General features: G+C 40.5%; 1 non-coding gene across 1 annotated transcript; it reads left to right on the top strand.

Moving 5' to 3' along the window:
- Positions 1 to 14627: 14627 nt before the first annotated feature.
- Positions 14628 to 14733, top strand: LOC112868483 (U6 spliceosomal RNA). Its single transcript, XR_003224305.1, has one exon. It is a non-coding gene; the product is annotated as a U6 spliceosomal RNA (small nuclear RNA).
- The last annotated feature ends 330 nt before the right edge of the window (positions 14734 to 15063 follow it).

Here is a 15063-nt window from a genome sequence, read left to right as displayed (position 1 = left end):
TCATCAGTGAGTGCTGGTCATTTCACCTACTAGGGTTTGAAATATCAGAGTACCCGGACTTTTTATAGCCTCAAAGTATCTTCTGATGGGGCACGTGGGTGGCTCAGTCGGTTGAGCTTCCGACTTCGGCTCAGGTCATGGTCTCGTGGTTAGGGAGTTCGAGCCCTGCGTCAGGCTCTGTGCTAACAAACAGCTCAGAGCCTGGAGCCCCTGCTTGGGATTCATTCTCTCTCTCTCTTTCTCTCCCTCTCTCTCTCCCCCTCCTCTGCTCATGCTCTGTCTCTCAAAATAAATAAATGTTAAAAAAAAAAATTATCTTCTGACAAGACACTGGTTATAAAGGCAAAACTAATGGGCCACCTGGGTGGCTCGGTACATTAAGCATCCGACTCAATTTTGGCTTAGGTCATGATCTCACAGTTTGTGAGTTCGAGCTCCACATGAGGCTCTGCACAGAGAGTGTGGAGCCTCCTTGGGATTCTCTCTGATGGCTCTCAAAATAAACTTTAAAATAAAGGCAAAATAGTAACTTTACAGTGGAATCACTTAGAACACACCATCCTAAAGTTAACCTTAGCAATCCTGGGATAGATCCATATGATGTACTTCCTGATATAATGCACTAAGAACACATGCTGGCTTCTATAGTACTCCTGCCCAAAATGCATAACCTGAATCTAGGTATGGGAAAACACCAAACGAACCCGGATTGGAAGGCATTCTATAAAATAACTGACCTGTATGAGGTTTTTAAGTATATTTTTTGTTTTATTTAAAAGTTCATGTCATGAGGTGTACCTGGGTGGTTCAGTCAGTTGAGCATCTGACTTTGGCTCAGGGTAGGATCTCACGGTTCGTGAGTTCAAGGCCGGCATTGGACTCCCTGCTGTCAGCATAGAACCTGCTTCATATCCTCATCCCCCTCTCTCTTTCTGCCCCCATTTGTACTCTGTCAAAAATAAACATTAAAAAAGTTAATGTCATAAAATAACTTTTTATGCATAACTGATTCAAATTAAAGAATACTCAAGAAACATAGAAGTGAATGTGATACATAATTGGGACAAAAAGTAAATTCTGACTAAGGTCTATAAGTAATATAGATAATATTATTCTAACGATGTTAACATCCTGGTTTTAGTGACTGTACTAGGGGTGTGTAAACAAATTCCATATTTTTAGGAAATAAACTGTGGTATTTCAGAGTAGAAAGACAGCATGTCTGTAACACAGAGAGGAAACAAAAATGATGAAGCAAATATGTCAACATGTTAGCAGTTGGAAAATCTGCGTGGAGGGCTTCCAGCCCTTTTTTTTTTTCCTCAAATTTTTCTTCAGTCTGAAATTAGGTGAAAATAAGAAGTTAACAGAAAAAAAATAACACAAGGCAGAAAAAAAGTGTGGGTTTGACTCCTGGCTTTCCCACATATTAACTGTATGATCTTGAGCAAGTTATTTAACCTGTCAAAGCTTCACTTTTATCATTTATAACATGTGGACAGACTTCCCCTTCTAAGGTTTTTATGAGAACTAAATATTACATGTAAAACGCTCAATTTATTATTAGGGTTGAGGCAATGCAGAGAGAAATGGGTAGACGCAAAACTCAGCAAGGTTATAGGAGACTCTGCGTGCTGCATTGGGCACTATTTTGTGTTGCTCCAGACCACCCAATGCTGTCACCAGAGCTTACTGGAGGCAACCCTCTGACAGTGTTTCAATATTCAAACTAACATGCTCATCCTTACCCTAACACTTACAGCTCCAACACACACATGCACACACAGCTTTCTCAGAACTCCCTCGTCCTCGGTGTGCTGAGATCCATGAGGTGATGAGAGAGAAGCATCCTGAGTAGTAAAACTAAAAAACTAAAACAAGCACACTGTAATAAAGAGATGACACTGTAAACAGTAACACATTGGTGTGGGGCATTCTTAGAACTTATGAGACACCTAGCATTGGTCACAATATTTCAGATGTGTCCCTAACTAGCTCAGAGCACAGAGGAACTGTTACCTTCCCAGGTACCAGCACTCTATTTCTATTTATGGGACCTAGGTAGCTGTGGGCAAAGGCTCAGTCTGGATGTCACTGAAATCCGCCCCCCAGAACTGTTTATAATTCAAACAGTTCTCTTATTGCAGAAGTAAATGTGTTGTCCTTAGTTCAAAAAATGTTAAAAGCCATCCATCCATCAGTCCTGTGGGGAAGAAAATTTCCCCAAACTCCTGAAATCATACTATACGGAGGACCCTACTTCTCCCCCACACAAAAGGCCAAACCCGTTAAATAACGTCCCATTGTATGGGACAATCCTTTTTTATAGCTCTCTCCCTTGGCCCTTGCAGTAAAGCGTGCAGTCTTATTTATCATCTCACGTTTCAAGGAAGAAATCAGAAATCTATCAGCTTTCAAGGCCTGAGTGATGGGGACAGGAACAAAAAACACCTCAAATTGGGGCTGGATAGGAGCAAAGTTGACAACAGCTCCTGAGAGGCTATTTGTTTTATTTATTTATCACCTGTCAGGGCAGGAAGGAAAAGGGAACCAAATTGCCTATAGGGCTCAGCAAAGCCTCCATAATGTGCCCTTATTTAGAGAACATTCATGAGGGTTACAAAGAGAATAGGACTAGGAAAAATGTCTGCTATCAGGAGAATGATCATGTATATTATCATTTTAACAGAGTAAAAGGGGCCCCGTTAATAATTATCCCAGCACAGCAGACAGGAATCAGGACTGCCCCAGGCAAATCAAAGTCTGGCCACCATGGTGATGAAGATGTTAGGTAGAACTGTGTGTGTGTGTGTGTGTGTGTGTGTGTGTGTGTGTGTGTGTGTGTGTGTGTGTGTGTGTAATGAAATTTATTGTCAAATTGGTTTCCATACAATACCCAGTGCTCATCCCAACAAGTGCCCTTCTCAATACCGATCACCTACCCTCCCCTCCCTCCCACCCCCATCAACCCTCAGATTATTCTCAGTTTTTAAGAGTGTTTTATTGCTGGGAGCCGAGCTATCCAACCAGCCTGATGGCAGGGCCCGGGCAGTGGACGGATCGGGACTGCATGGCGGCCCACCGAAAGTGAAGCTTCTTGTACTCCTGCTTTTATGTAATTTGGCCTTAGCATTGGTCAGGGAAGCCCCCCTACCAATGAAAGTACCTGGGGATTTGTCGGTTGGGAAATTGCCCACTACAGGCCCCCCAGGAAAAGAACCATTGAGGAAAGAAATAAGAGTCCTCAGGGAAATTATACGGCCCTACATCTAGCCCTTGCCACCCCCTGTAAAGACTCGTCTATCTAAAGGAAGGATAGCCCATATATTTCCCAGCCAAGGAGGTGGACAAAGGGGTTTGAAACCCCCACTCCATCAACAAAGGAATGTATCTATGGATACAAGTTACTCCAACCCTAGGCCCACTTGGCCTCCAGGAGGCATTCCAGATGATAACTGGACTCGGTGGGTTAAGATACAGAATGGTTTCTTAGTTTCTAGCTAGGTATACATTGTCTCTGTTGGAGCATATAAGGATCGGGTTCTCAGGGCCCTCTTGGCTCCCTCCTGCACCCCAAAGTGAATAGTTTGTTCCTGGTGCCACAAATCACACAAAGCAACAATTTAGAAGTCACGCCCTTGTAAAACATTCCACTTGAGGTGTTGTGAGCTAGATGACCTTGTAAGGGTAGGAGGGAATGTTACAAGAAAATAACTATGTTGTTCCTTTATGGGTGATCACACAAAGGAACATTTTTAGAATTAGGTAATGCCGAGAAACATAGATAATGCATGCTACAAGGAATTTGCTAACAAATATAATGCCATGCTTGCTGCAATAAAGCGGCCAGTCTAACACACTGCTGTTGTCTGTGTCCATTCTATTTTTGTTTTATTTTTGCTTTTTCACCGACGCGGTTTATCCTCTGGGAACCCCTGGACCTGCTGGAGCTGGACTCCGGCATTTTATGGCTTAGCTCCCGCCCTCTTTTTTTTTCCTTCCCCTCCCCCATGGTCTTCTGTTAAGTTTCTCAGGATCCAATTAAGAGTGAAAACATATGGTATCTGTCTTTCTCTGTAGGACTTATTTCACTTAGCATAACACTCTCCAGTTCCATCTACATTGCTACAAGAGGCCATATTTCATTCTTTCTCATTGCCAAGTAGTATTCCATTGTGTATATAAACCACATCTTTATCCATTCATCAGTTGACGGACATTTAGGCTTTTTCCATAATTTGGCTATTGTTGAAAGTGCTGCTATAAACATTGGGGTACAAGTGCCCCTATGCATCAGCACTCCTGTATCGCTTGGGTAAATTCCTAGCAGCTGTGCTTTTATTTTCCCAGAAGAATGACAGAATAGGTTTCAAGCTCTTTGTTTTAGAATACGAGAATAAGCAAAACAGAGATCTTTAGAGCTCAAATAGCTTCATCTTTCCATTTTGCAAATGAAGCTAAAAAAAACAAAAAAGGAAAGGAACTTTATTAACAACTAGAGAACTGCAAAAGCATAAAGATCAAAGTGTTTTTGGTATGGTTAGTTTAGCTAAGAGCCTGGGATCCAAGTTTACAAATTCCTGCATATGATAAGGGAAGCCAATCTATACCAAGAAAGTTATTGTCTGCCTATTCCATTCATCTGAAAAAATATACTCAAATACCATATCCTGAGCCTACTACTCACCCTCATTATTCAGATTCTAGTACTTATACAAATGAAGACGCACATAGAGAGCCAATGGGTTCTCATACAACCATGGGTATTCATAAAATAACACGTCCACTCTTTCTTCCCAAATTTACACACAACAAACCTATCTAGTTTCATAATCCAGATATATCCACCTAACGTGGCCTCTGTTCTGTATTAGCCAGATATAAAAATCAGGACTCATATACACATGCTTGCCTGTGCATGAAGCAAAGCATATACATGAACCCTAACTCACAACATTGATAGAAGTATACCAGGACCTATGTAAAAGAGATATATGCAAATAAGTGAGGAGTTCTCTGGAGAGGTGCATGTGTTGGGTATAAATAAGAGCACTGGAGGGGCTGAATACACCCCTCAAGACCACCACCCCGAAGGATTCCAGAAAAGCATGGTGCTCAATCTTCTGCCTTCAGACCAGCCAGGATCCTTCTTTCTCTGTGGAAATCTAGACTTACTTCATTTGTGATTTCCTGGTACCAAATCTTCTTGTGCTCATACCCAGTATCTCTAATAAACCTCTGCTCTGCCATTCCAGATCTATGTTGCCATTCTGCTTGGAAACTAATTAAGGAATTAACTTAAAATACAGGATGCAGAGAGGGAGTGTGGGCAAAGATGATGCATCTCCCATTCTATGTCGTAGGTGCTACTTCATCTCTTACCTGCTGTCCCTGGTCTGTCCCGAACCTAGACTCTGTCTTACCTCTGGACTCCAAATTGTCTCCCTCCACCCACATCCCCAAAGTGTAGAAAGAGGGCAAGAGTATGTAGAAGGGAGGAAGAGTCCAGGAGGGAGTAAGGACAGATGGAAGCAGGAAAGAGGAAACAATTCAGAAAAGTAGAGGTAAATGTATAATTTTTTAAATGAAAAGTCCAAATTATATATTCCCAAAAGTATTTTTAAAAAGTCCAAATTGGACATCCCTTCTTAGTCAATTTCCAGAACAAATGATTTACAGATGGCTTGCTGCATAAAAAGAAAACAAAACTCTCAGAGAATCTTCCCAATTTTACTACGGATGCTACCAACATTTTCCATCTGCCATTTCAGCAGCTCCATAAAGGTTGTTGTAAACTGTGTTATGGTGAGAGTGTCATTCTTTAATACAATCTGATCGGTGATCCCAAGCCAGGCTGGTCCTCTACAGGCAAGGCCAAAATACACTATAACTTCCTCAGCACCACACAGTAAGCAATGCATTCTGCTAGTCAGTACTATTTATGCTATTTTATACAAATCCACTGGTCCTTTTTTGAACTCCTTGCGCCACTTATGTTCCAAATTCTGATTATTTCAGAAAGACAATACTGTGCAAATAATATACTGTTCGATTTGAGGCAGTTAACTCATAATCAAGCATATTAAGTTTTCAACACAAAATACGTATACGTTCACACTAAGTAGTATAAAAACTATAGATTCTTTCAAGTTCAGATCAGGTTTGACTGTCAAATAGGCTCCTCAAATCCAAGACATAGAATTTGGCATCATAGGTAAGAGATTGTGAAGCTAGCTATAATTATTCTTAATACTTGAAATGGATGATGAACAAAGGGAGAATACTGTATTATAATTTTTTTTTCAGAGAAATGATCCACTAGCTATCTCTTTCTTTGGTGTTCTTATCACTATTCTTAGCTGATGACCAAAATAAATTTAAAATTTCAATACAATGATATATTAAGCTTGGTTTATCCCAAGATAGAAGAGCAGAGTGTGAACAGCACACACTGGGGCTAGTGTGGTGAAGGCCTGCCAAGCACACAGTGGGCACCAAAGAAGGGTCAAGCATTTTCATTATTCGTTCACAGTGGTCCCAGCCTGACATCAAAATAGTGACCATTAAGGTTCAGTCTTACATATGATATTGAATTCCCTGGAACAATCTGGAAAAACCAAGAAGAGCCTCCTGCTCCCAAGAGCATCTTTCCACTGGCTGTTGGAGACTAACATACTTCTTTATAATAACCCTTGTTCAAATGCATAATCCTTGGAAGAAGTCAAGCTTCCATGGGACTTAAAGTACTTAACTGAATTTATGTAAGAGAAAAGACAAGAAAGAGGACATGGGTCTTTGGAACCTTAGCATCATGTCACCACTCAAAGAGAGTGGGGAAAATCCACATTCCATTTCTCTCCTTGGAGGCCAAAGGCTAAGCATCCAAGCATCTCTGAGACTCAGTCTGCTTGGGAATAAAATTAGCCTCACTTTCCTGGTGACGGCACTGAAACCAAAGTTGTTAAGTGACTTACCCAAGGCAACACAGCAATAAATTAATTTATCTTACACATGCCCATTTTGCCAAAATTTGGCTCTTACAGAGACCCAATTACAAAGCCAAGTTGTGTCTGGACACCTAAGGGCAAAAAACCAACATCAATGACCTAGGCATGCACTAACAGAGCCTGGCCCTGGAGACAAAAATGATGAGTCTAAGGGAAGAGGGTGGCCCTGGATGATATGCACAGCCAGTGGTCATCTGTTTCAATGACTCTTCAGAGGGACTATTCACAATGCCCACTGCAGACTCTGGTCTTCCCATTTCTCCCTAAATTTTCCTCACTTCAGGATGCCATAATGATTCAGACTCTAATTTGCTTCCAGGCCTGCTGTGATGAATGCCTGCTCCTTCCATGCCTGTAACATAAATCTCGCCTGTGGCTGTGACAAGTTCTGACATTTGGCCACCTGTCGAGGTCAGGTTCTCCCAGAAGCCGACCCATAGCCAAGGGTTTAAATGGAAGTGATTTATTAAGCAAGTGTCCTCAGGAGACAGCAGCAAAGGAGGGGAAGGATGGGATAAGGAAGAGGAAGTAGTCAAGCACATCTCGGCCTCAGCCCGATCCCATGGGCAGCTCTGGAGTATAAATCACACGTCAGCGTTTGTCCAACTGTGAGATAAAGGAGCTGGGTGTTAGTACTCCCACAGTAGCTAGCCACTGGCTATGATGGCCTAGGTTTCAGAGTTGCGGTGGTGACATGAATTCCCGGACATTTCCTGTTCTTCATAAAAGCAAGGTGTTTCTAATACCCAAGGGTAATTCTCTCAAGTTCATAGGTGCCAGCTGCTAGCAGCAAACATGGGAGGTAGGCTCACAGAACTGCTAAAAGGGACTGGACTTGATCTGAGCAGACAACAAGAGTCCCCTACATCACTTAAAAGCATCATTCCATGAATATTTATGCACTAAAATCATAGAGTTGTATACATAAAGTGGGCCAATTATGGATATATAAATTATGCCTCAATTATGGATACACAGAGACAGAAGAGCAGTTGGAGACAGTGCATGAGCTACTCTTGGACAATGTCACCATGAATGGAAAAAGGACCCAAGAAATGGGTGGTATCTTAAGAACAAAGTGGGGCTCTAGTGAGAGCCTTTATCAGATGGAAGAAAAGTCATGTTGTATGCTATTTTAAATGACACAGTGGAGAAGAAAAAATGATGCAGGAAGGGAAAAATTGCTGAGTAATTGTTTTAAAATAACAAATATTTACTAAACCCATACAATATGTCAGATGCTAGACTCTATATTGCACATACTATTTTCATGCATTCCCAAATTGCTTATTCCCCAGGAAACAGATTATTGCACATATCCAATCACTAGGTAGGTAGGGTTCAGAGAGGTTAAGTACATTACCCAAGGACATGCAGCCAGTAGGTTCAAGAGTTAGAGTTCAATCTAATCTTTGACTCTAAAGCTATTCTTTTCCTAAGACTCTAGCCCACCTACATTTGTGACTGACTTGAATCTTCCATACACTAAGTATACCATAGTACCTAAGGCAGAATAGGACCCAACCTTATAAAATTAGTAACCGTAACTTTCTTCAGGAAACTAAGTCAGCAAGTGATACTTAAACTCCACCCTAGCCCATCATGAAAGTGACGTGGATGTGGATATGAGTACTTAAGCTGGAAAACTCTGTGACAAAATATCTAGAAAGGATGCTAGATGGATTTTTAGCAAGTATCATGGCATTCACTCCTCCACCCATGAGGCAAACCTTTCTACTTTAGACCCTGATGCATAGGTTTTCCTTCAAACGGGGGGAATTTTAAAAACTTCGACAGAATATAGAAGACAACTAAATGATGCAGCCTGAGCAGAGCTGGGCTCTGTAGGGTGAAGTCTCACATATAAGAACAACACCGTCTTCATAACCAGTGATAGGCACTTTGCTGAGCATCTTGAAATGATCAAGGGATATCTAATTAGTCAATGGAAAGAACTCCATTCATAGAGTAAATTTTGGCAAGTGCCGATTCACAGATTAGAATTATCTCACTAATTGTAAACTAAATTGATACCAAAAAGTAAAATTTCAGCATACCTTGGTATGATCATCACAATAATGGCTCCCCAAAAATGTCCTCATCCTGGTCCACAAAACCTCTAAATATGTTTCATGACAAAACAGTCTTTGCAGGTTAAGGGTCTTGATATAAGGAAGTTATTCTGGGTTACATGGATGTGATTAACGTAATCACAAGGGTCCTTATAAGAAGGAGACACAAGGGTCAGAGTTAAACACTGGGAAATGCTATGCTATTACCTTTGAACATGCAGTTAGTGGCCCTCCGTTAAGGTATGCAGGTGGTTTCTCTAAGATGAAAAAGGCAAGAGACTCTTGAAAACTGAGAATAAACTGATGGTTGATGGGGGGTAGGAAGGAGGGGAAAGTGGGTGATGGACACTGAGGAGAGCACCTGTTGGGATGAGCACTGGGTGTTGTATGGAAACCAATTTGACAATAAATTTCATATAAAAATAAATAAAATGTAAAAAAAAAAAAAAAAGATGAAAAAGGCAAGGAATGGATTTTCCCCTCGAGTCGCCAGAAAGTAATACAATTCTGCCAATACTTGTATTTTAAGCCCAGTAAGACCTATTTCAGTTTCCCGACTTACAGAAGTGTAAGAAAATAAATTTGTATTGTTTTAAACCAATAAATTTGTGGCAATTTGTTATAGCAACAAGGGGAAACCAATATGCTTGGCATAGAACAAAAACAGCTGGAGACCTAGAGAAAAGTATCAACAGATGTAAAAAGTCAATTTACATAAACAACTCTGTTGGCCCAAGCTGGACAGAAATTTAAAATACTAGTCTCTGAAAGAAGGGAGTTAATGTCTTGACTTAAAATCCCTTAAACACAGAGCCTGAGACAAGGCCTTGAGTGCTTATGTACACAGTGACACCAGGGAGTAGAAATGAGAGAACAAGGGAAAGGGAAAGTGGAAAGGAAGAGGAAACAAACATCAAAGTCATTGCTGAAGGCCATGGTAGCCATTGGGACCTGTGAAAAACACACAACATGGTGTCCCAAATTAACCAGCCAGGGCAGGGACTCTGGAGCTCTGCCCCACGGCTTCCCATCTCCCATTAGTTAAGGATTAACCCATCCCACCCAGGAAGGTGGTGAGGCTTTGGAGAATTCCCTAATACAGAAGGTAAACAGACATAATATGCAGGTCAGATAATCTGACCTTGTAAAGAACTACTGTCCGCAGCCATGACTGAACTCAGAGGTAGGTCAAGGGTATGTGATGCAGGGCATCAAAAGAATTTGCTAGTTAGTGTGTTATAAACACAGTGAGTTCTAGGAAATAAGTTTAAAAAAGTTATCAGCCCACAAAAAGATAAAAGGTCAAAGAAACAGGCATTATTTCAAAGAATTAATACAAACTAACAATAGGCACATGAAAAAAAAAACTGGTACAGCGTGTTAAGTAATGGAAGAAATGTAAATGAAAATAATAAATAACCTCTTGGCTATTAAATTGATATTTCTATACTTGTGAAGACAGAGTAAATTATATCAACTTCTCTGGGAGTTATTTTTGTCTTATGTATTAAAAGAATCAAAAGCATGAATTCTCTTTGAATCAGCATTACCCATTCTAATAATTTAACCTAAGGAAATTAACAACATATTTAATAACTGAAACACCCTAAAATAGGGGACTGGTTAAATAAATCCTAGTGCAAAAATATAATGGGGTATTAGCCATTATCATGTAGTAACTATTTTTAGACATGAAAATATAGTCACAACTTTTTATAAAATGAAATATCTAAGTTACAAATAGTAAGCACTCATGGAGCGAGTTTTCTCTAAAAATGTTTTATTTTATATCTGAAACTATACATTTCAAAATTTTCAGAAGTAATTATCTTTGGGATTTGTTTGAGTTGTCCATATTTTGTACACACAGTGGTTATTGCTTTTGTAATACAATTCAAATTAGGATTTCTAAAAGAAATGATTCTTAAGGTTATTAGGGAGTAAAACCTATATAGATAGTAGACACTTGATAGTCTCAGAAGATCTGTCCCGAGGCAATGGAGGATTTGCAAATTTAAAAATAGTTTAGCCATTTAATTTTCCTCTTGTAATACCATAGATTATGTCACAAAAAATTCAAGTGGCTGTTTTATATCCTTGATAACTCTATAGGCTTTAAAATTAGTAAAATGCATTTTGAGCAAAACAAACCATATTGCATCAGTGCTCTAGGACTGGAAATAAATGCTTATGATCAAGAAACTCAAGCAGTGACTACTTGGAGCATATAGTAGGATGAAATCAAATGTCTGGAGTTCATCCAACTTCTTCTGATCATACTGCATGTGAAGAAATGAGGAAAGAGCAGCCCAATTGCCTTGAAATGTGGATGGTAGGTGCTCAGCTATGCTTTGTCACTCAAATCAGCACGTAAGGCGCTGTCCTTTCTATAAACTGATTGAAATCCATGTAGACAGCCAAGTTCTACTGGAACATTCCTAAATTCAGTCATTCTCATACTGAAATAATCATACTGTTGGTATTTAGAGATCCTAAAATAAAGCACCCGCCATGTGCATATTCATCTTCTTTTTCTCCCTGATGTTTTGACATCTGGAGCCCTGACTAGGGACAGACTACTTCCTCCAGGCCTTGCTAATTCCTACTATAAACACTTGCTCTAGGAATATACCTTTCATTGGCAAACTAAGCAACCCAGAGCCCATCCCCATCCTCCTCTTTGGTGCTCTCACACTGAAGAACCAATATTCCCCTTCCCTAAACACCCCAGGACCAGGTATCAGGCAGCTAGGAACATACTCTAGGCCCTAAGGCTGGATGACGTTATTCATTTAGTCAATCCTAAATCAGTTTACCTTGCCTCACCCATTCCTTCCCTCAAAGGTCACAAGGAAGAGTCTAGCCCATGTCTTCTCCTGGCTCCTGACCTACCCTAGTGCCTCCTAGCACAGATGGCCCCATGTGATGTGGTGTGGCCCCCTCCCCTCGCAAACTGTAACAAACTGCAAGTAACAAACTGCCTTTTTGATGGTAATCCTCTCTTCCATCATCTGTGGGCCTTACCATACTAGAATAATACATTTTAAAACAATCGATAGCTACAGATAGCACCTGTTAATGAGTCTGGAGAAGGTAAGTTCAAGTAGGCAGCAATGCCACATGTCATGTTAACTATCTAATTCCTGTTTGATGTGCTCCATATTTCACATGGACTTTCTAACAGCTTTTTCTTCAATGTTAAGATAGGTTTACTTGAGAGGTCAATGGTAATATCCAAGAAGAAACGAAGGTCCCTGAAAACCAATGAGTTAAAGGTTTTAATGTGTCTGTTACACTGTCAAGGCTAATTGGTTCTGTCTCACCTTTGGTGCATTTACCTGTTCAGAAATGACTTTTGTGGCCAATGCTGTAAGTTGCTACACAGCACATGAAGCAAGCAGGGCTCATCTAGCTGCCATAGTCCCAGTATCTCTTGTGTCACCAGCTGTCGCTGTGCCCCACTTACCTTCAAGATTCTGCTCTTGCTTTGCGTGCATCAGCCCCTCACCGTTTCCCACAATGATGCCCCCAAATGCCCACAAGAATATTTGTTCAAGTTAAAGATACCTCCAAAATACATTCTACTCTCTGAAGAAAACTTCACTTTCTTGACCATAAATTCACCTGATCCCAGCCTCAAATGAGAGAAGGAAGGGTGGCTAATTAAACTGTTCTGGTTTGGTGCAAAAGTCCAGGTTTACCGACTTGATTCCACTGTACCTGGATTGAAGCTGCTCATACAGGGAGCAGCGGCCTCTCGATAACTGGTGGTCGTTGAATATTCCTCAGACTCAGGATCCTTGGCAGCCATCCTGCCAATTTCTAGATCTCTGGGAAGCTTTTACATGGGACCAGGGGCTTGAAATACAGCCTCTCCACAATGTTTCCTTCATCCTTCAGTGGCAACAGGGTCAGCTGAACTCTATTTTTGTGCGTAGGGACTATACTATAATTCTCACCTGCTTTTAACAAAAATTTCAGTAACTCCTTTTCAGGCCATTTATAAATTGTGTTTATAGGGAATTCATCCATGTGTTCATATGAATCTATGAGTCTGTCAGAATTAATGTGCTCTTTCTTCCTTGCCTCTGGCTTAGAGAAAAAGTGGTTTGGAGTATAGGGCCAGGAGTGAGACTGCCTGTCCCCAGATCTTAACTCTGTCACTTACTATCTGTGTGACTTGGAGCAAACTGCTCAAGTTTCCTGTGCCTCAGTTTCCTCATCTGTCGAGTGGGGATAATAACAAAACACCTTGTAATTTTCATTTGGGGGGAGTTTAAAGAATATAATGCACTTAAACCACTTGAAACAGTGTCTAGCATTCAATACATGTGAACTACTAATCCTATCCCCTAACCCCAACACATCTTAAAAGGCCTTACTTATTTTGCCTCTACTGCATCAACAGTACTCCAGCTTTGTGTACAAAGCAAAGGCTTGAAGGGTCTATTTTTTAAATTTTTTTTCATGTTTATTTATTTTTGAGGGGGAGGAAGAGAGCATGAGTGGGGGAGGGCAGAGAGAGGGAGACACAGAATCCGAAGCAGGCTCCAAGATCTGAGCTGTCAGCACAGAGACTGACATGGGGCTCCAATTCACGAACCACGAGATCACGACCTGAGCCAAAGTCGGACACTTAACCAACTGAGCCATTTGAAGAGTCTCTTTAAAGGGCAGATTCCCAGGCCGTAGCCCAGAGAGACTGACTGAGTGGGCCTGGATGTGTCCTAGGAATCTGCATTCTCAACACTCCAGGTGTTCTCATAAAGGTGGCTCACACTGCATAAAACAGCACCGTTCTACCTATGCCATCTCTCATTACCACTTGTGCATAGACCAGCCTTGCTATTCTGAATTCACCGCAGCTAGCATTTGGTGTTGACTGCCATATGTTTCATGTTTAAGTTTTATCATCAAGATTATAAATCACTGAAAGATAGGGATTTTATTTTCTCCAGTTTACTATCCTCCATAGCAGAGAAGAGTGCCTTTCTTACACCAATGTAGGATATAAATTAGTTTTGGGATAGATTGATCATTGAATCTTAAACCCTCAAATGCACAAACCCAAATCTTCTAACTGAATTTAGTTTCAAACAAGCAGCAACAGGCTCTGCTCTTCAATATGGTCTCAGGACATCACTTCAGTTGCTCTAAAAATACAATTATTTAATATGCTACAGTTAAATTCTGATTTTCATGAGAAGGTTGTGAGTTAAATCATGAGTCCTGTTAAGCTGCAGATATCTTTCAGAGTAGTTTTATTAAGGTCCTAAGCAGTTATGCAGCATTCTTCAAATAATTTAGGTAAGTTTGGATACTGTGACCCACAAGTAACCACTTGAACATGGCCTAGGTTAACCATAGTTTTCCATAACCTAAATGCCATATTCCACTTTATATGTCAAGCTAATGTGAAATAGATTCTTACATAATGGTAAAAAAAAAAAAAAAAAAAAGAAGAAGAAAAAAAAAACATCTTACATTTGTCCAAAACCCATCTGCAAACACTAGTCACATGATTGATTACCTTGGGTACAGCTCAGTGGTGCTTGCTTTGGAATTACTTACACTGAAATTGGAAGGATACAAGGAAGATTAGCAGGGCCCCTGCACAAAAGTGACAGTATAACTCAGTGGCAAAATCACCTAAAAAGCTTTAAAGAATACTGATGCCCAGAACATATCCCAGACCAATCAAATAAAAATATCCAGAGTTGTGACTGAAGTATCAGTAGCTATTAAAGCTTCTCAGGTGACTACAGTGTGCAACAAGGTTGAGGACCACCAGGTCCACTTCTTGAGAATCTATCAAGCTTGGTAAGCATACATACCTAAATCCCAGCCCTGAAGACACATAAAAAGTAGAGATATTTTAAAAGCCCCCATGGTTATTCTGATTTACAGTGAGAAGTAAAAACCATCGATGTTCCCCATTTTATAGGTGAGAATTGGGGACAAAGAGATTGTTCCCAATCTCTCTT

This window comes from Puma concolor, chromosome D3, assembly GCF_028749965.1.
Source record: "Puma concolor isolate L17-30 chromosome D3, mPumCon1.1.hap2, whole genome shotgun sequence".
Taxonomy (NCBI): Eukaryota; Metazoa; Chordata; class Mammalia; order Carnivora; family Felidae; genus Puma; species Puma concolor.
The sequence above is the reverse complement of the archived record's forward strand: the minus strand, read 5'-3'. Positions and strand labels throughout refer to the sequence as shown.